Below are 20272 nucleotides of genomic sequence, written 5' to 3' on the forward strand. Positions count from 1 at the left end.
ATTCTTCACTTTCACTTTGACTCTCATGGATAGGGAAACCCTGTACACACAGACATCAATTAGCCTATAAATAATTAATTTTGATGTTAAGTGAAAAGATTTGTTTCAAAACTATTTCTAAATTCAGTTCTAATTTCCAGCAAACGAATAAATGAACAATAATAATGAAGTGTGATCAAAATTCAGTTATATCCTAATACACATGCTGTGCCCCATATGGTCTAAAACCTGACAGGTGGGAAAATCTAAGCTTGTTTTTAATCAAAACAAATATAAATATGGATATAATAAATAATACTGCTAATAATAATAACATTATACAAAAGCAAATTGTAATGAATACACTGAAAAAGCTCCCGAGATGAAGAAGACATGAAAGATTTTTATATTTATATAGGCTGAAAAATAATATGTTTTGTAATATTTTGATCCTTTATATTTATATCCTATATATATCCTTAATATTTTATTTCTTTTTCATAAGTAAAGATATTTGCGTATTGCTCTACATCTTGTGTGTATTAAGCAGTAAGCAGGGCACACAACTAAAATGAATGAATGAAGGAATGTCCTTTACTGCACAAGACTTAAGAGTGTGTAGTGTAGCGTCCATCAAGTGCATGTTTACACTGAAAACAAAGGAAACGCGGTGCAGTGGAATGAGAAAGCCTGCTGTTACTGTATGCTTCATCTGTCAGGTTACGACTGACTGAAACATTCTGCTATTTTCTTTGTTTTTAGAAAGCACATACTGTTAAAGCAAGCCTATTACTGGAGCATATCGCCCTAAAACATGTCATTGGGGAGAAGAGATTTAATAGCTAAAATAAATCTAAAATATATAACCACGTTTTGCATAAATACAATGAAGATATTTAACAATTTCATTTGTTTTATTGATCATATTCTTTACATGAGCTGGTGCAGCTCCTTGGAATCTTTTTAGCTCAAGACTTCCGCTCTCATTCACTTTCATTGATTTTGAGATGTTAAAAACAGCTCATTCCACTGCTTCATGTCACTAACTGATATTTTCTTATTATATTATTTAGTTTTTTGTATAGTTATGAACACATTTGTTTGTAGAGCAAGAGGTTTGGTTGTTTTCTGCCGTTCATTATTCCTAGTCATTTCTTTCATAGGTGACTGAATCAGAAGTTCTTGATCACATATACGGGTGCACTTCCACATTGAAGAATCAGGTCAATATATAAACGTTTATATTCATATTTACAGCTGAAGTCAGAATTATTAGTCCCCCCCCCCCCCCTGAATTATTAGTCCCCCTTTTTATTTTTTCCCTAATTTCTGTTTAACAGAGAGCAGATTTTTTCAGCACATTTCTAATAATTTTAATAACTCATTTCTAATAACTGATTTAATAATTGACTAGATATTTTTCAAGATACTAGTATCCAGCTTAACGTGACGTTTAAAGGCTTAACTAGGTTAATTAGGTTAACTAGCCAGGTAAGGGTAATTAGGCAAGTTATTGTATAATGATGGTTTGTTCTGTAGACTATCGAGAAAAAAATTTGCTTAAAGGGGCTAATAATTGTCCTTAAAATGGTGTTTAAAAAATGATTTAATACATATTTAAACCAAAATTTTACAAAAACTTAACAAAAATTGCATGCAGGCTATATGCATGTATTTATTTTAAAATGTATTTTAAATTAATTTTAAATTTAATTTGAAATTAAATTTATTTTAAAAACTTTTTTTTACATTTAATTCATTTTTATTTAATAGTCAATTTTGTTTTCATTCATTCATTAATTTTCTTTTTTGGATTAGTCCCTTTATTAATCTGGGGTTGCCACAGCGGAATGAACTGCCAACTTATCCAGCATATGTTTTACACAGCAGATGCCCTTCCAACTGCAACCAATCACTGGGAAACACCCATACACATTCATTCTCACACACACACACACACACACACACACACACACACACACACACACACACACACACACACACACACACACACACACACAAAATGGGCAGTTTAGCTTACTCAATTCCCCTATAGCGCATGTGTTTGGACTGTGGGGGAAACCGGAGCACCTGGAGGAATCCCACACCAACACGGGGAGAACATGCAAACTCCACACAGAAATGCCAACTGACCCAGCCGAGGCTCGAACTAGTGACCTTCTTGCTGTGAGGTGACAGTGCTAACCACTATGTCACCGAACCAATTTTATTTTACATTTAATTTATTTTTAATTTAATATTAAATTTTACTTAATTTGTTTTAAATAAAATATTCGTTATTTAAATATTTGTTTTATTTAATTGTATTTTAATAAAAAAATTTATTATTCCTGGTGCTTTTTTGTGCTTTACTGTTTTTCTCTTTTGTTTTCATTGCATGGAAGTAGCTGCACGAACATTCGTCATTGAGAACAAAAGGTAAGGTGCAGTGCACATGAAATAATAAACGCTGACAGAATGGAATTATTCCTTCAGGAGTGTGTATGCACTACAGATCAGGCGGAGAATGCAGCTGGAGTGTTTGTGTGAATGTGAGAGTGTATAGATGTTTCCCAGTACTGGGTTGCAGCTGGAAGGGCATCCGCTGAGTAAAGCATATGCTGGAATTGTTGGCGGTTCATTTCACTGTGGCAACCCCTGATGGTTAAAGATATTGCCTGCATGTATTTTTAATTTAATATAACATTAAATAAAATTTTAATTTATTTTGTTTTATTTTAAATTTAATATTAAAATAAATTTTATTTATTAATTATTTTATTTGAATTATTATTTTTAAATCATTTTTTATTTAATTTAATTACATTTTAAATCTAATTTAATTTCTTGTTTTATTTTAAATCTAATTTAATTTCTTGTTTTATTTTAAATCTAATTTAAATGTTTATTTTTTCTATTTAAAATATTTAATTGTATTTTATTTTAATTTAACATTAAGTTTTATTTATTTAATAAATTATTTTATTTAAAATTATACTTCATTTTATTACTTTTTTGTGAGGTGCTTCCGTTTTACTTTTTTTCATTGCATGGAAATAGCTGCACAAACATTCTTCAAAACATCTCCTTTTGAGAACAAAAGGAAAGGTGCAGTGCATATGAAATAATAAATGCTGACAGAATGAAATTATTCCTACAGGAGTGTGTATGCATTACAGATCAGGCTGAGAATGCAGCTGTGTGTGATTGTGATGGCGAGCCGGAGTCCGCGTGTGTTTGGCGGGCTGCCAGAGACCCTCCTGTGAACCTTCATGCATCCAGACACAATTAATTATGCATGAGATTCACTGACGAACTCTGAGCCGACAGCGTGTCCCGTGTTCTTGAGACGCCTGTGTGTTTGCACACAAGGTTACAAGTGTGAGCTCATTGTGATTTACCTTTTAGAATTAACTATTACTATAACACTGATATCCAGTTGCTAAGGCTGTGGTTGGCAGGGTGTTGATAGGCAGATGTTACGGTGTTGCTATGCATTTATTTGAGTATTGCGGGTGGTTTCCAGGTCATTGCTCAGCATTTACTTATATTTTGCTATTCATTTGCCAGGGTGTTGCTATGCAGTTGCTAAAGCGGTTGTTAAGGTGTTGTGGGTGGTTTCCAGGGTGTTGCTGAAGCGGTTGTTAAGGTTTTGTGGGTGGTTTCCAGGGTGTTGCTAAAGTGGTTGTTAAGGTGTTATGGGTGGTTTCCAGGGTGTTGCTAAAGCGGTTGTTAAGGTGTTGTGGGTGGTTTCCAGGGTGTTGCTAAAGCGGTTGTTAAGGTGTTGTGGGTGGTTTCCAGGGTGTTGCTAAAGCGGTTGTTAAGGTGTTGTGGGCGGTTTCCAGGGTGTTGCTAAAGCGGTTGTTAAGGTGTTGTGGGTAGTTTCCAGGGTGTTGCTAAAGCGGTTGTCAAGGTGTTGTGGGTGGTTTCCAGGGTGTTGCTAAAGCGGTTGTTGAGGTATTAGGTGTGGTTTCCAGGGTGTTGCTAAAGCGGTTGTTAAGGTGTTGTGGGTGGTTTCCAGGGTGTTGCTAAAGCGGTTGTTAAGGTGTTGTGGGTGGTTTCCAGGGTGTTGCTAAAGCGGTTGCTAAGGTGTTGTGGGTGGTTTCCAGGGTGTTGCTAAAGCGGTTGTTAAGGTGTTGTGGGTGGTTTCCAGTGTGTTGCTAAAGCGGTTGTTGAGGTATTATGTGTGGTTTCCAGGGTGTTGCTAAAGCGGTTGTTAAGGTGTTGTGGGTGGTTTCCAGGGTGTTGCTAAAGCGGTTGTTAAGGTGTTGTGGGTGGTTTCCAGGGTGTTGCTAAAGCGGTTGTTAAGGTGTTGTGGGTGGTTTCCAGGGTGTTGCTAAAGCGGTTGTTAAGGTGTTGTGGGTGGTTTCCAGGGTGTTGCTAAAGCGGTTGTTAAGGTGTTGTGGGTGGTTTCCAGGGTGTTGCTAAAGCGGTTGTTAAGGTGTTGTGGGTGGTTTCCAGGGTGTTGCTAAAGCGGTTGTTAAGGTGTTGTGGGTGGTTTCCAGGGTGTTGCTAAAGCGGTTGTTAAGGTGTTGTGGGTGGTTTCCAGGGTGTTGCTAAAGCGGTTGTCAAGGTGTTGTGGGTGGTTTCCAGGATGTTGCTAAAGCGGTTGTCAAGGTGTTGTGGGTGGTTTCCAGGGTGTTGCTAAAGCGGTTGTTAAGGTGTTGTGGGTGGTTTACAGTGTGTTGCTAAAGCGGTTGTTAAGGTGTTGTGGGTGGTTTCCAGGGTGTTGCTAAAGCGGTTGTTAAGGTGTTGTGGGTGGTTTCCAGGGTGTTGCTAAAGCGGTTGTTAAGGTGTTGTGGGTGGTTTCCAGGGTGTTGCTAAAGCGGTTGTTGAGGTATTATGTGTGGTTTCCAGGGTGTTGCTAAAGCGGCTGTTAAGGTGTTGTGGTTGGTTTCCAGGGTGTTGCTAAAGCGGTTGTTAAGGTGTTGTGGGTGGTTTCCAGGGTGTTGCTAAAGCAGTTGTTAAGGTGTTGTGGGTGGTTTCCAGGGTGTTGCTAAAACGGTTGTCAAGCTGTTGTGGGTGGTTTCCAGGGTGTTGCTAAAGCGGTTGTCAAGGTGTTGTGGGTGGTTTCCAGGGTGTTGCTAGAGCGGTTGTTAAGGTGTTGTGGGTGGTTTGCAGGGTGTTGCTAAAGCGGTTGTTAAGGTGTTGTAGGTGGTTTCCAGGGTGTTGCTAAAGCGGTTGTTAAGGTGTTGTGGGTGGTTTCCAGGGTGTTGCTAAAGCGGTTGTTAAGGTGTTGTGGGTGGTTTCCAGTGTGTTGCTAAAGCGGTTGTTAGGGTGTTGTGGATGGTTTCCAGGGTGTTGCTAAAGCGGTTGTTAAGGTGTTGTGGATGGTTTCCAGGGTGTTGCTAAAGCGGTTGTTAAGGTGTTGTGGGTGGTTTCATGGGTGTTGCTAAAGCGGTTGTTAAGGTGTTGTGGGTGGTTTCCAGGGTGTTGCTAAAGCGGTTGTCAAGGTGTTGTAAGTGGTTTCTGGGATGTTGCTATGCATTGAGTGTGGTTGTCAGGGTATGACAATGCAGATGCAATGGTAGTGATATACAGTTGCTAAGTTTGAGGTTGCCAGGGTGTAGGCAGACGTTAAGAGTGTTGCTGTTGTTTTTTAAGTATTGGCATTGCTGTGCAGTTAGTAATGCTTTTCTATTCAGCTACCAGGGTTTTGTGATGCAGTTGTTAGAGTGTTGTGGATGGTTGTCGGGGTGTTGCTATATAGTTGCAATGGGTGATGTGGGTTGTTTCCAGGACATTGCTATTCGGTAGCTAAGGTGTTATTCAGTTCCCAGAATGATGCTATGCAGTTGCTAAATAATTGTGTAGCAGTTGTTAGGGTGTTATGCATGGTTGCTAGGGTGTTGCTTGTGTTAGCCAAGGCATTGAGGGTCGTTCTTAGGGCACTGCTTTTTAGTCACTAGGTTTATGTAGACGGTTGCCAGACTCATTGCTATGCAGCTGCCAAATCCAAATGAAAAGACTCTCTGTAAATGCATGTTCAGTTTGGCTTAATTAAAGCGCTTCTACACTCCACTGCAGAAAGTACAGAAAGTAGGCAGTCAGCAGTACAAACCGGTCAATACAGCAGAGTGTTTAACCCCAGAAGAACAGTGTGTTTGTTAAAGAAACATCACGTCTACATCACTTCATCAGCTGCTGATCCATGGATATGAAGAGTAGACTCAAACTGCAAATACAGACAAAGCTTTGAGCAAACAGCCAGGGCCACACAAACACTCAGTACATGTGTGTCTTAGGAGGGTCTCAGTGGTCAAAAATGCACCAATACTGAACAATGAACAATTCAACTTAATCTAAAAACAATCTGGTGTAGGATTGACTTAAAAATGACAAGTGAATAGCTAGTAATGCAATGAATTTATGTCTTATATATATATACACACATATATACAGTGCATCAGGAAAGTGTTGATAGCGCTTCACTTTTTCCACTTTGTTATGTTACAGCCTTATTCCAAAATGGAATAAATTCATTGATTTCCTCAACATTCTACACACAATCCCCCATAATGACAATGTGAAAAAAGAGTTTAGGAAATTGTTGCAAATTTATCAATTTTATGCACCTTTGGCAGTGATTACAGCCTCAAGTCTGTTTGAATATGATGCCACAAGCTTGGGAATTTCTGCCTATTCCTCTTTGCAGTACCTCTTAAGCTCTATCAGGTTGGATGGGAAGCAACAGTGTACAGCCATTTTCAGATGTCTCCCGAGATGTTCAATTAGATTTAGGTCTGGGCTCTGGCTGGGCCACTCAAGGACATTCACAAAGTTGTTTTGAAGCCTCTTCATTGATATTTTGGCGGTGTGCTTTGGGTCATTGTCCTGCTGGAAGATAAACCGTCGCCCCAGTTTGAAGTAAGAGCACTCTGCAGCAGGTCTTCATTCAGGATGTCTCTGTGCATTGCTGCATTCATCTTTCCCTCTATCCTGACTAGTCTTCCAGTTCCTGCTGCTGAAAAACATTGGCACAGCATGATGCCAACACCACCATACTTTACTGTAGGGATGCTATTAGCCTGGTGATGAGCGCTGCCTGCTTTTCTCCAAACGTAATGCCTGGCATTCACTCCAAAGTGTTCAATTTTAGTCTCATCAGACTAGAGAGTTTAGTTTCTGATGGTCTGAGAGTCCTTCAGATGCATTTTGGCAAAATTTCACATTGTTATTATGGGGTATTGTAAGTAGAATGTTGAGGAAATCAGTCAATTTAATCCATTTTGGAATAAGGCTGTAACATAAACTAATGTGAAAAAAGTGAAGCGCTATCAATTCTTTCCGGATACACAGTATGTATGTATGTACGTATATATAAATATATATATATATATATATATATATATATATATATATATATATATATATATATATATATATATATATATAAACACACACACATACACACACACACACACACACACACACACACACACACACACACACACACACACACACACACACACACACATATATATATATATATATATATATATATATATATATATATACACTTCTTTACATGAAATCAATTAAGCTGTAAAAATTGTGACATGCAAAATCCTAACTATTGTTCATCCTAAAATCAAGATGATGTTTTTAAAAAGGAAATTATTACCTTATTTAACTGCTATTAATTATAATATTGCTATTTAATTAAATTTAAAAAGGGAGTTCAATAATCCAACAATAAACCAATTACTCTATATGTCACAAAAGACAGCAAAGACTACATGGATTGTCAATGTCAATGTTTTCAGTTCTCATATAAGCTCAGAGTGGACAATAGTGGACATGCTGTTAGATAAGAGCCAGTCACATTGTATTGAGCTGTTTTTTTAACAGATTGGGTCTTTAAGTGAACAAAGAGACCGACAGCTGCAGGAGGAGAGAGAGAGAGAGGGACGCTTTTAAAAGGCTATTTATTTTACCCTTAATAACATTTCACAATAAAGAAAAACAAATAATACAAAGAAAATAGTTGAGAGAAGAATATTCAGTGATTTTAAGATATGTATATACTAGTGCTTGGCAAAAATCACAATTAATCACATCCAATTTAAAAGTTTGTTGACAAAATATGTGTGTATTAATATATAATGTATTAATATATAATTATTAAAATATGTCTTTATTAATATATATATATATATATATATATATATATATATATATATATATATATATATATATATATATATATATATATATATATATATATATATGTCAGAAGTCAGAATTATTAGCCCCCCTGAATTATTTGTGCCCGTTTATTTTTTTCCCCAATTTCTGTTTAATGGAGGGAAGATTGTTTCAGCCCATTTCTAAGCATAATAGTTTTAAAAACCTATTTCTAATAACTGATTTATTTCATCTTTGCCATGATGACAGTAAATAATATTTTACTTGATATTTTTCAAGACACTTCTATACAGCTTAAAGTGACATTTAAAGGCTTAACTAGGTTAATTAGGTTAACTAGGCAGGTTAGGGTAATTAGTCAAGTTATTGTAAAAAGATGGTTTGTTCTGTAGACAAAAAAAAAAAAAAAGAGCTTAAAGGGGCTAATAATTTTGTCCCAAAAATGTTTTTTTAAAAATTAATAACTGTTTTTATTCTAGCCGAAGTAACAAATAGGACTTTTTCCAGAAGAAAGAATATTATCAGACATACTGTGAAAAATTCCTTGCTCTGTTAAACATAATTTGGGAAATATTTAAAAAAGAAGAAAAAAATCAAAAAGGGGCTAATAATTCTGACTTCAACTGTGTGTGTGTGTGTGTGTGTATATATATATATATATATATATATATATATATATATTCATATATATATACATATATATATGAATATATATATATATATATATATACATATGAATATATATATATATATATATATATATATATATATATATATATATATATATGAATATATATATATGTAGATATATATGAATAGACATTTTATATATATTTTTATATATATTTTTTTTTATATATTCTATATATATATATATTCATATATAGCTATATATATATATATATATATATATATATATATATATATATATATATATATATATATTCATATATATATATATATATATATATATATATATTCATATATATATATATATATATATATATATATATATATATATATATATATATATAGCTATATATGAATATATATATATATGGAATATATAAAAAAAAATATATATATAAAAATATATATAAAATGTCTAATCATCTTGTTTAACCCCTTTTTAGCAGCGCTGTACGACAGAATTCTCAAACTCGAGTGTGACCGCAGCCTAATTTTAAGATGAGCATGTGAAATGATTGATCACATCTGGCTTCTCATCCGTAATCAGCAATAATCCAATCAGATTGATTCAAGCCTACTCCCCATCACTATACTGGGGCATTAGGACCCGCACAGACCGCAGGATGGGCGCCCCCTGCTGGCCTCACTAACACCACTTTCAGCAGCAACCTAGCTTTCCCACTTGGTCTCCCATCCAGGTACTGACCAGGCGAAGCCCTGCTTAGCTTCAGTGATGTGAGAGTTGCAGAGAGCTAGCTGCCAGCAGAAATAGATGGTCCTTGTTATGACTTTAAATTTTAGATATGCACACTAATTCAACTTCTTTTTAACCATCACAATGAAACTGCTAAGGTAAATCTTAATAACGTCTCCCAAAAAGAGGAGCGATGTGTGCAGCATTGATCAGCCTCCAGAGAACAAAAGCTGACTGGATTGATCGTATCTGTGCACTATACATAACACCTGACCTTCAGCCCTGACTTCTCCAACATCACCCGTTCACCCTTGGCTCCCTTCACCCCCAAAAACGCCATCTCTTTACCATTCTCCAATAAATCCAACACCACTAATCCTCTTACTTTCACCCTAACCTCTGCATATAAGCCCGAGCTTAAACCCCCAAAACTCTGAAATTGCAGACAACTCCCAGAGGAGATGCCACTGGACAGTTCAGGCAGCTGTCGGAGCGGCCTGTGATTATGATGTCAGAGAAGCGCAATCATGATTTCAGATGATAAATAATATGACGTCGGATGTTGGATGAATAATAAATGCCTGCAGCTGCTGGGACTTTTTGATCTGGAGCAACTTCGGTGCGACTGCCACAGGGAAGCAGATCTGAGTCTATACCTTACCTCTAGAGCTGCAGCCGCCTGTCTAGTGCACTTAGTAGGGCTCACGAACACTGATATCTCTGTTATTGACCATATTCCTCACACATGAGCAGGCATTGGAATCTTTCTGGCTTGAGGCTTTGCGTCTTATTCATTTCCACTGATTTTTAGACATTAAAAAGGGCTCGTTCTGCTGTCATCTTATTATATCATTCTACCTTTTATGCATAGTCATCAACACACTTGTTTGTAGAGCAAATAGTTTGACTGTTTATTACTCCTAGTGTGAAATTTCTCCCATAGGCGACTGAATTGTGAGCTCTAAAACATTGCAGAATACGTTCAATAAGGCAGAGAATTTATTCTGGATATTTGCACGCTGTTTTGAGGGGCATTATGGGAGCTTAATCGTTCTTCCAACAACTTTCAACCTTGAAAAGTTCGAACAAGTGCCTTATATTGACATTTTTAATAGTTTAAAGTGATATATTGTCTGGGTTGGTGTTGTTATGCTACAGAAACCTTGCCAGCACATTTTCGGTTATTTTACAGACTTATTTCTCTCTACATTCTTATACATTATACTATTATTAATGACTAAAATGCCAATTAAAGTCACTTTGTTTAACTGTAGAGTTGAAGTTTCAATATCAAACATGAACAGAGCCAAGATCAACATCCCATAATGCAATTCAAAACCTGAAATAAACACTAAATACAGAAACTATTCATTAACAGATATATTTTTACAGTTAGTCAAGCTTGAAATTATTCATACACTTAGCAGATTCTGACTTAAAGTTACTGTTATTCAACTAATTAGTTATTATTTTGGACTGGAAATTACCTTGGCTTCTCCTGAAAGATAAGAGGATGTTCAGGAGTCATCAAAGTGAAAAAAAAATTCCTAGCTTTTATTTGCATTTGAACAAAAGCTTTAAGTCAGAATTTACCAGGGGTCTGAATAATTTCGGGCTTGACTGTAATACTTGCAGGTGGTTCATTCTGCTGTGGGGACCCCTGATGAACAGATAGACTACGCTAGAGGAAAATGAATGAATGTATTTTTGCACAAAGTAAATTCTTGCTTCATGAATCGGCTCAGCAGTTTTAATGCCATTATCTGATTTTTTAAAATGACATTCAATGCTGTATTACTGTAAAGAGACAAATTTAAAAGTAAATATGAACGGCACATATTTATTTGCAACAAAGAATATTGTAAGTCACTTTATCTGTGTTTCTGCTTGGGTAAATACCTGCATTCTGTTCAATATCTTGCAGCTTGCAATGCAATAATGGAGTTTTGCCATTTCATTCATTCATTTTCCTTCAGCTTGGTCTTTATTTCAGAGATTACCTAAGCTGAATGAACTGCCAACTTATCCTGAATATGTTTTACGCAGTGGATGCCCTTCCAGCTGCAACCCAGTCCTGGAAAACACCCATATTCTCACATCCATACACATACTCTTACACTATGGCCAATTTGGTTCACCAATTTCCCCTTGGCGCATGTGTTTGGACTGTGGGCTGGTGTAATATATATATAAAATATTCCGGTTTCACGGTATTGTGATTACTGCTCCAAAATATATTCTTTTTAAATGTCTGGGTAAAAAACAAAAACTTTTCCCATGTAAACATGTCAGGCTGAATAATTCAAATGAATCAATAACTTCTGCCTGCTGTCTTCATTAGTTTCAAAAACTCAGATTTCATTACAATTCAAAACGGCATCTCTGGAGATTTTTTTTTTTTGCTGGACATACTAAAAAAAAAAAAAAAAAAAGTTCAATAAAAAAAAAATATTACACATACCCTAGGAACGGTATTACAGCAAATGTTGGCGGTTTTAAAACCTTGACTTTTTTCAAGCTGCAGTATACCTTGAAAATGGTTATCATCCCATGCCTAGTTTGGACTGTGGTGGAAACCAGAGCACCTTGAAGAAACCCACGCCATCATGTAAACTGCACACAGAAATGCCAACTGACCCAACCGGGGCTCAAACCAGCAACCTTCTTGTTGTGAGGCTAACCACTGAGCCACCATGTTGCCGCTTTTGCCATTTCTTTTACCTTTTTTTCCTGCTGCTTTCCACATTTCAGTTATACTCCATCTTGCACATGCAATAAGTAGACGAGTACAAGTTAATGCATTTCTCAAATGCTTTTAAATGAACTCATCTTACTCAAATATGATGCAAAATATTGCAATTTTTGATGATTTAGATATTCTGTCTAGTTTGGAATAATTTGCTGTTGACTGACAAGTTAACTTAATTATAAATATGCATTGCTGTTTTTGGACATTTATTGTGACCTCCAATGCAATAAGATATTTTCTTACAACTTTTACTGTATTGCATTGTTGTACTGCATATTCTATCCATGCATTTTATTTGTAATCCATCTCATGAACTTTGTTTTTTTTTGCATCTGTTCATATTTTTACCCAATTGTATTGTTTTAATAAGAGTTATATATATAAAATTGTAATAAAATAGTTTATAATAAAAAGCTTTTGCAATGTACACAAGCGTTATCCTTCAACAGCTAAAATGGCAAAAAAAAACCACTTTAAATTAAAAAACGTTTAAATTAAGAAAAAACGTTTAAATTAAGGTACTTGCAAAAGATTTAATTACAATTTAAAATGGCACCTTCGGATATATATATATATATATTATACACTCTCAGAAAAAAAGGTACAAAATTGTACCTTTTAGGGTACAAATGGCCCGTCACTGGGGTGGTACCCTTAAGGGTACAAATTTGTACCTCTATTTAAAGGTACAAAATTGTACCTTCTACATTTGTACCCTTTAAGGGACAATTTTGTACCCCCACCAAAGGTACAAAAATGTACCTTTTTATATTATATAGCATTTTCAGGGTACTGACCCAGGCATTTTGATCTTTTGGTGACTGCATGCACAAATAAATAAATAAAATATTTTGGTTCACAGATGTCCATTTTTATTTATTAATGTAGAAATATTTCATTACAACTCACAACTGAATGCGTCAAGAAATAAAATTACACAGCAAGTATACAATTTAGATAACAAATAAAAATTGTTCACTCACTGTACAGTAAATAATCTACCCTTAATACAAAGACCACAAGAATACTGTTTAAGATTTATAAACACATTACACAGGCTACATCAAGTACTGCACTTTATAAAGTCCAAAGTGTTTGTCTGTAGTCAGAATACTCGGTCATAATAAATAATTTGTCATCAACATTTTCTCTGAATTTCAGAATGAAGGCAATGTTTCTCTATAAATTGCTTCAACAGTGCAGAAAACCAAATACATCAGTAGCCTCTTCCTCAACATCAGTAGATTACTCCTCATCATCCTCAAGTGGAGTTGTAATTTGTTGTAACACAATATGTGTTTATGCTTTTGATAAACATGACATGTAAAGCACTCATTACTGGAAAATGTTCTTTGATAGTCATTAGGACCACAAGTTATTTAAAAATTTGCTTTATGCATGAATGATAGCAGTGTGCTGGATTAACTTGATGATTGTGATTATCCCAAGAGCATGTAGAGAAACAAAAAACAAGGTTGATCACTCTGGTAACTGGAGTAGATCCAGGCTTGTCACCGTCCACCGTTCATTCAAAACATTCCACTGCAGAAACATCAAGGTGTTCTTCTAATAAGATGGATGTCAAAAATGTATATTCGTCCACATCATTAGCCCGGCCAATCGCAATCCCATCAACTCTGAAGACTGCCGTGACTCGTCTTGTTAACACAGTTGTCCAGTCGGTGGTGTCCTCCTGTACTTGAACTGTAGAATGTGGTGAAGATGGTTCACTGTAAATGACAAAGCAATAATTACATTAATATCAGTCACTCTATCACTGATGAAGAGAAAATCAACATGCATAGAAAGTAAAATAATTAATATTCACTGATTTAAAAAAAAAAGTTAAAAAAAGACTAATATAAATTTCATTCATTCATTCAATTTCTTTTTGGCTTAGTCCCTTTATTAATCTGGGGTCGCCACAGTGGAATGAACCACCAACTTATCCAGCATATGTTTTTTGCAGCAGATGCCCTTCTAGCTGCAACCCAGTATTGCGAAACATCCAGACACACTTATTCACACACGCATTTATACACTACAGACAATTAAGCTTACCAAATTTAGCTATAGCGCATGTCTTTGGACTTGTGGGGAAATCGGAGCACTTGGAGGAAACCTTCACGAACACTGGAAGAATATGCAAACTCCTCACACAAATGCCAACTGACCCAGCCGAGGCTCGAACCAGCGACCTTCTTGCTGTAAGGTGACAGCACTACCCACTGCATCATCTTAATATAAAGAATATCAAGCATTATAAAATGCATTTATCACAGCATATACTAAACAGAAAACAACATACGCACCGGAGCACAACGAAATGTTGAAGTGTCTCGCTTAACAAGGCTGGCAACATGAGAAGTGCTGCTGTAAAATCAATTCCTGGAACATAAGATGTGGCATACAAACAAATATGAAGGAGGCCATCCAAAGCTAGAATTTAATAATAATAATCAAGTGGAGAAAGTTTAGAAAGAGTACCTTAGAGTCAGGTCCATAGCATTCTTCAGTTGATCTCTCATCTTTCGATGAATACCTAGAAAATAATTTTAAACATGTGGGTGTACATTTATTGTTGTTTGTAAGTAAAAACCTACCAATTTAAAATAGTATGTAAGCCATTAAAACCATGGTATAGATAATGAGACATACTTACATCTTGTAACTGAGCCATGCTTTCATATGACATGCCTTCATTGGTCTGATGCTGTTAGGCTGCATTCTGTTGTTCAATCTTGTCCTGAAAGACAATTAGAAACTTCAAAAACTTCTGGAAAGCAATAAGACAAAGCAATAACTATTTATTTATTTTGAGATATTAATAAAATAGGTAAAATAGCTCAAGGTACCAGTTTCAGAACAGATGGGACAAATTATTACATTAAAGAACAAAGTATAACTTAAAACGTCGATTTATACAACATGGTATGTTAATAATTCTACATTAACATAAGTATAACGTTAAACGACAGTAAAGCACCAACAATTCTGGACATGAGAGTTTGTGGACACTCCTCAACATTAATGTAACTTAGACACTGAAACGAAGATATGTACAAGCACAAGTTACACACGCCACGTTTGTAACTAGCCACGTTTAACGTTACATAATCAGTCGCTTTGCCGGTGACAAAATTGTGATTTTTCTTCACAAAATGGCGGTGTAACTTATATAACCGTCTAAAATTACATTTCAGCGGTCAACCGTGGCTAGAAAATGACCTCAAAATATAAAACATTATCGATAATTACAAATTTCCAGTATTAATAACAAAAGGTTTTATATCAAGGTATATGAAGACTTTAGTCGCGCGAGCTCCGGGCCACACCGCACATTACTCACGGGTCACGGCCCGATTCCGGTGCACGGATACGGCAGCGTCGGCTCGCTTCTGCTGGCCCGAGTGTATTTTGCTATTTGGGTTGCTATTATATTCCGCCGTGGCAACACTTATTAATAAAGCAGTAACGTAACGTAAGATATTAGGCGCGAATACGTAACGTAGGCGATAAAGGGAACTTTTACACCGAGAAAACTAACAGCATATAGTACTCACCGTCTATAACGTTATGTCCCTCGGTGACTTCGATATCACATTGTATTAACTTCTCTAATAAGCTGCAGACATCTTAGCAAACACCATCCTGCAGGCCTGCCCGGAGCACTTAAAGCGGGGGAAAGCCGAGACCCGAGAGTCAGACAAAATCAACAGAACACGGCTTCACATGTAAAAATGAGACTTCAATTATATCTTTAATATATTCTTACCTGAAAAGTGTGGACTCCAAAATAGACTTTTCTTTGAAAAGCGTGCGATGTTCTGTGTAAACAGCCAGCATACTCTACCGACCGCCTCAGTAACAAACACTAAAGTACTATAATGTCTCAACAAGCCAAATTCTTAAAGAGACAGCAACATCACCACCTGTATGAAGATGCTGTCCCTCTGCATGGTTCTTATTCTACATCCCATAAACTATAGGGTCTTAAACAGTAAGCAAAGACCAGTATTTACGTTTTTAATGATTAAAATAACATTCAATTATAAATTAAATTATTAAAATTTTTAAGAAAAAAATGTAATTTAAATACATGAAAAAACATTTAATTATTAAAATATTTAATTCAAGCAATTTATTTATTTATTATATTTTTAAATTATGTATTTTAGTGTTAATGTTTAGTATTAATACATTTAAATTAGTGTTATATAGTGTCTTGATCTTATCATGAGCTGAGGGTACAATTTTGTTCCTATAGGGAAACAAAATATATAATTGTACCTTTAAAGGTGCCAAATTGGTCCTTTACGGTACAATTTTGTATCCAAATGTGCTATAAAAGGTACAAAAATGTACCTTTCAAACCTAAATCTGGACATTTGTACCTTTATAGCCCATTTGGGTACAAAATTGTACCCTAAAGACCAATATGGGACCTTTAAAGGTACAATTTTATATTTTGTTCCCTCTAGGAACAAAATTGTACCCTCATTGTACCTTTTTTTCTGAGAGTGTATATATATATATATATATATATATATATATATATATATATATATATATATATATATATATATATATATATATATATATATATATAATTTTATTATTATTATTATTATTATTATTAATTTTTTATTTATTTATTTATTTATTTATTTGCTGGAGATAATGTTGTCCAAAAAAAAAAAAAAAAAGTTAAATAAAAAAATCCTACACATACCATAGGAACGGTATTACAAACAAAAAATTGGCGGCTTTAAACGTTGAAATACTGCTGTCTTTGTATCCATCAGTTTCTTGTGGCACATTCACCCTTCTCAAATATATAATTTCCAAAAAACTAAAACCACAAAAAACTATAAATGCATTCATCACTGGACAGATTAAACGAGCAGATGCTCAGACAGAAGATTTCAGACACCAAGTCATGCGAGCAGAAATTACAACATGCTGTCTAAAACTGGCTTTGCATGATATGGATGAGATTACCAGAGGGTTAGGCGGATTTCACCAAATCAGACAGACATCCAACAAAACCCCAACAGCTGTGTGTGTGTCCGATACAACATTAACCCCAAAGTAGAATATGAACGTTTCCTCCTACCTGGAGTTGTTTAAGTTATCAGGGCAGTCTGAATCCACACCGGATGACTGGATGCAAATCAGCAAAACCGAACCGAGCAGAGCCGCGGATCCTCCGGTGAGTCTGGCGGAGAAAAACCCGATATGATCAGAGTCGAGTCTGCTGGAACTTCAGTCACATCAAATGAAATGAAGTCCACAAAGGAAGCCGTAAATGCTGATGAACGGTTTCTGATGGTAAAGCAATGGCAAGCATCGGGCGCATACACGCAGGAAGGGGTACCGGGAGACGCGCAAACTGACGCCGGTGTCTGCGCTGCGGCGCCTCCGTCAACACTGGAGAGATCAGAGACAAAAGAGTGCTGAAGAAGAGGACAAAATCCCCCCTCCCGGGTAGGACACACAGAGAGAGAGAGAGAGAGAGAGAGAGAGAGAGAGAGAGAGATAGAGAGAGAGAGAGAGAGAGAGAGAGAGAGAGAGAGAGAGCGCATTCACAGCTGAATAAAAGGCATGCATCAATCATGACTGTTAACAATGATTGTAGATGCAAATTACAGACATATCTAAATGCACTAAACATGCTCAGTAAAAGATGGATAAAAATAACCATTAAGTTGATTTTTTGAAGAGTTAATGGACCAAATTTCGTGTTTGTCCATATTTCACCCAATTTGGGTTGAAAGAGGAGCACTCATTTTAACAACAGTTTATAATAATCATCTTATGTAACAGGAGGAAATTAAACAAGCATCAATTATGATTGTTAAGAAGGATTTTAGATGCAAATTACAATGCATTAAAAATGCTTAGTAAGATATGGATAAAAATAGCTGCAGATTATTTTAATTGAATTTACTGGACCAAATTTAACCCATTTGTTGTGCATATCTCAGCCAATCTGGGTTGTTTTCATAACATCCATTCAATCATTTTCCTTCAGTTTAGTTTTTGATTTATCAGTATGAGAAGGTTTGCAGTAGTTTGCAGAGAGCATTCACAGCAGAATTAAAGGCATGCATAAATCATGACTGTTAACAAAGATTTTAGATGCAAAGTATAAATAATAAAATGCACTTATAAAATACAGATAAAAATAGCAGCTGAGATGATCATTTAAAGTACATTTACTGGAGCAAATTTACCCAAATTTTGTGTTTGTCCATATTTTACCCATTTTGAGTTGTTTTAATCACATTCATTCATTTTCCTTTAGCTTAGTCTCAGATAATCAGGGGCCTCCACTATTTTAATAAGAGTTTATACTAGCAATACTTACCAATCTCACCAAAAATACAAGTTTGCATAGAGCACATTCACAGCTGAATTAAAGGCATCAATCAAGACTTGACTTAATGATTTGAGAGGCAAAGTGCTAATAAAATGCACTAAAAAGCTTATTAAATACTGATAAAAAGAGCAGCTGAGTTGATTATTTAAAGTAAATTTACTGGAGCAAATTTAACCCAAATTTTAGGTTTGTCCATATTTTACCCATTTTGGGTCGTTTAATAGCAAGTAACTGGGTGGTTCATTCCGCTGTGGCAATAAAATAAGGGACAATGCCAAAGGAAAATAAATGTAGTAACTGAAATGCCAACAAAAAAAGTGCTAAAAGCAAAAGCTAGCACTATATCTGCTAAAAATTCTGCTTTTTATGACAATTTTATTTATATACACGGTAAAAAAAACAAAACAAAAAAACTGTAATTTGACATTTGTGGTACAAAAGTGGCAGTAATAATAGTAAAAGTATCTTACAATAATGCAAATTGGGGAAATTCTTGAGTGCATTCACAGATGAATAAAAGGCAAGCATCAGTCATGACTGTTAACAACGATTTTGAATGCAAAGTACAGAAATAGTCAAATGCACTAAAATGCTTACACTGAAAAAAAAATCTTTCATTGAAAATTGTTGCAAGCAATTAATATAAACTGAATTTAAACAAACAATTTAGGTTGAACATTACTAAATTTAATTTGTTTAAATTCAGCTTCTAGAAATTGTTTGCAACCACTTAGAAATGAGTAAATCCAATGAATATTCTTTTCAGTGTAAAATATGCGTAAAAAGAACCGCTCATTATTTGAATTAAAATTACAGCAACAATTTTAACCTATATTTTGTGATTGTCCATATTTTACCCAATTAGGTTGTTTTAATAAGAGTTTATAATTATTATATACCAATAATGCAGCATGAAGAAATTGAGTTTGCAGAGCGCATTCACAGCAGAATAAAAGGCATGCATCAGTCATGATGGTTAACAATGATTTTAGATGCAAATTACAAATTACAGAAAGAGCAAAGCACATTAAAAATATGGACAGTCACCTGATGAGTACATTTTTAAAATAAAATTAATTTGGACCAAATTGAGCAAACTTCGTGATGTCCTTATTTCACCTAATTTGGTTTCACCTCATTTTAATTACAGCTTATAGTAATTATCTTACCAATAATGCAGCAGGGGAAACTTCTGAAATGCTAACAGCACTGATCTCTAGCGCCTTGGACTGCAATTTTCCTTTAATCACCCTTGTGGACCAATTATGAGCACCCCTGGAAATAACCCAGCATTTTACTTCTCACAGCAGACTGGCTAGATCTCCATTTCATGCACTATGAATATATTTTGCCAGAGATCCCCGTTTACTAAATCAAAATAGAAAAGATTCTGTCTGAATGAGACAACTGTAAATGCAGAAATGATATGAAACTCAGGCATGAAGATATTTAATTAAATAATGTTTTATTTATAAAATAGCTTTGTCTGATTTAATCCAAATTGAGTCAATCTGAAGTTGCCAACTAGCAATAATTAAAGATGTGGAGCACAATATTGCAAGCTTTTGATAAAATGAAATAACAATTGGAATAATAGACTTCAAAACAAAGAATTTCTTAAACTCTTCGC

At 35.2% G+C, this 20272-nt stretch overlaps 1 protein-coding gene across 8 annotated transcripts in view; it reads right to left on the bottom strand.

Moving 5' to 3' along the window:
* Window positions 1–20272, bottom strand: part of ncana (neurocan a) — a 248356-nt gene that overhangs the window by 130299 nt on the left and 97785 nt on the right. For 6 of the 8 annotated variants that reach the window (XM_073931819.1, XM_073931830.1, XM_073931828.1 and 3 more), the window contains one exon: window positions 17377–17478. The gene's annotated coding sequence lies outside the window, so the exon portion shown is untranslated. Of the gene's footprint in view, window positions 1–17376; window positions 17693–19811; window positions 19918–20272 lie in introns of those variants that run through there. The other 2 variants (XM_073931821.1, XM_068215108.2) reach the window with 2 other exon arrangements.

This window comes from Danio rerio, chromosome 2, assembly GCF_049306965.1.
Source record: "Danio rerio strain Tuebingen ecotype United States chromosome 2, GRCz12tu, whole genome shotgun sequence".
NCBI lineage: Eukaryota > Metazoa > Chordata > Actinopteri > Cypriniformes > Danionidae > Danio > Danio rerio.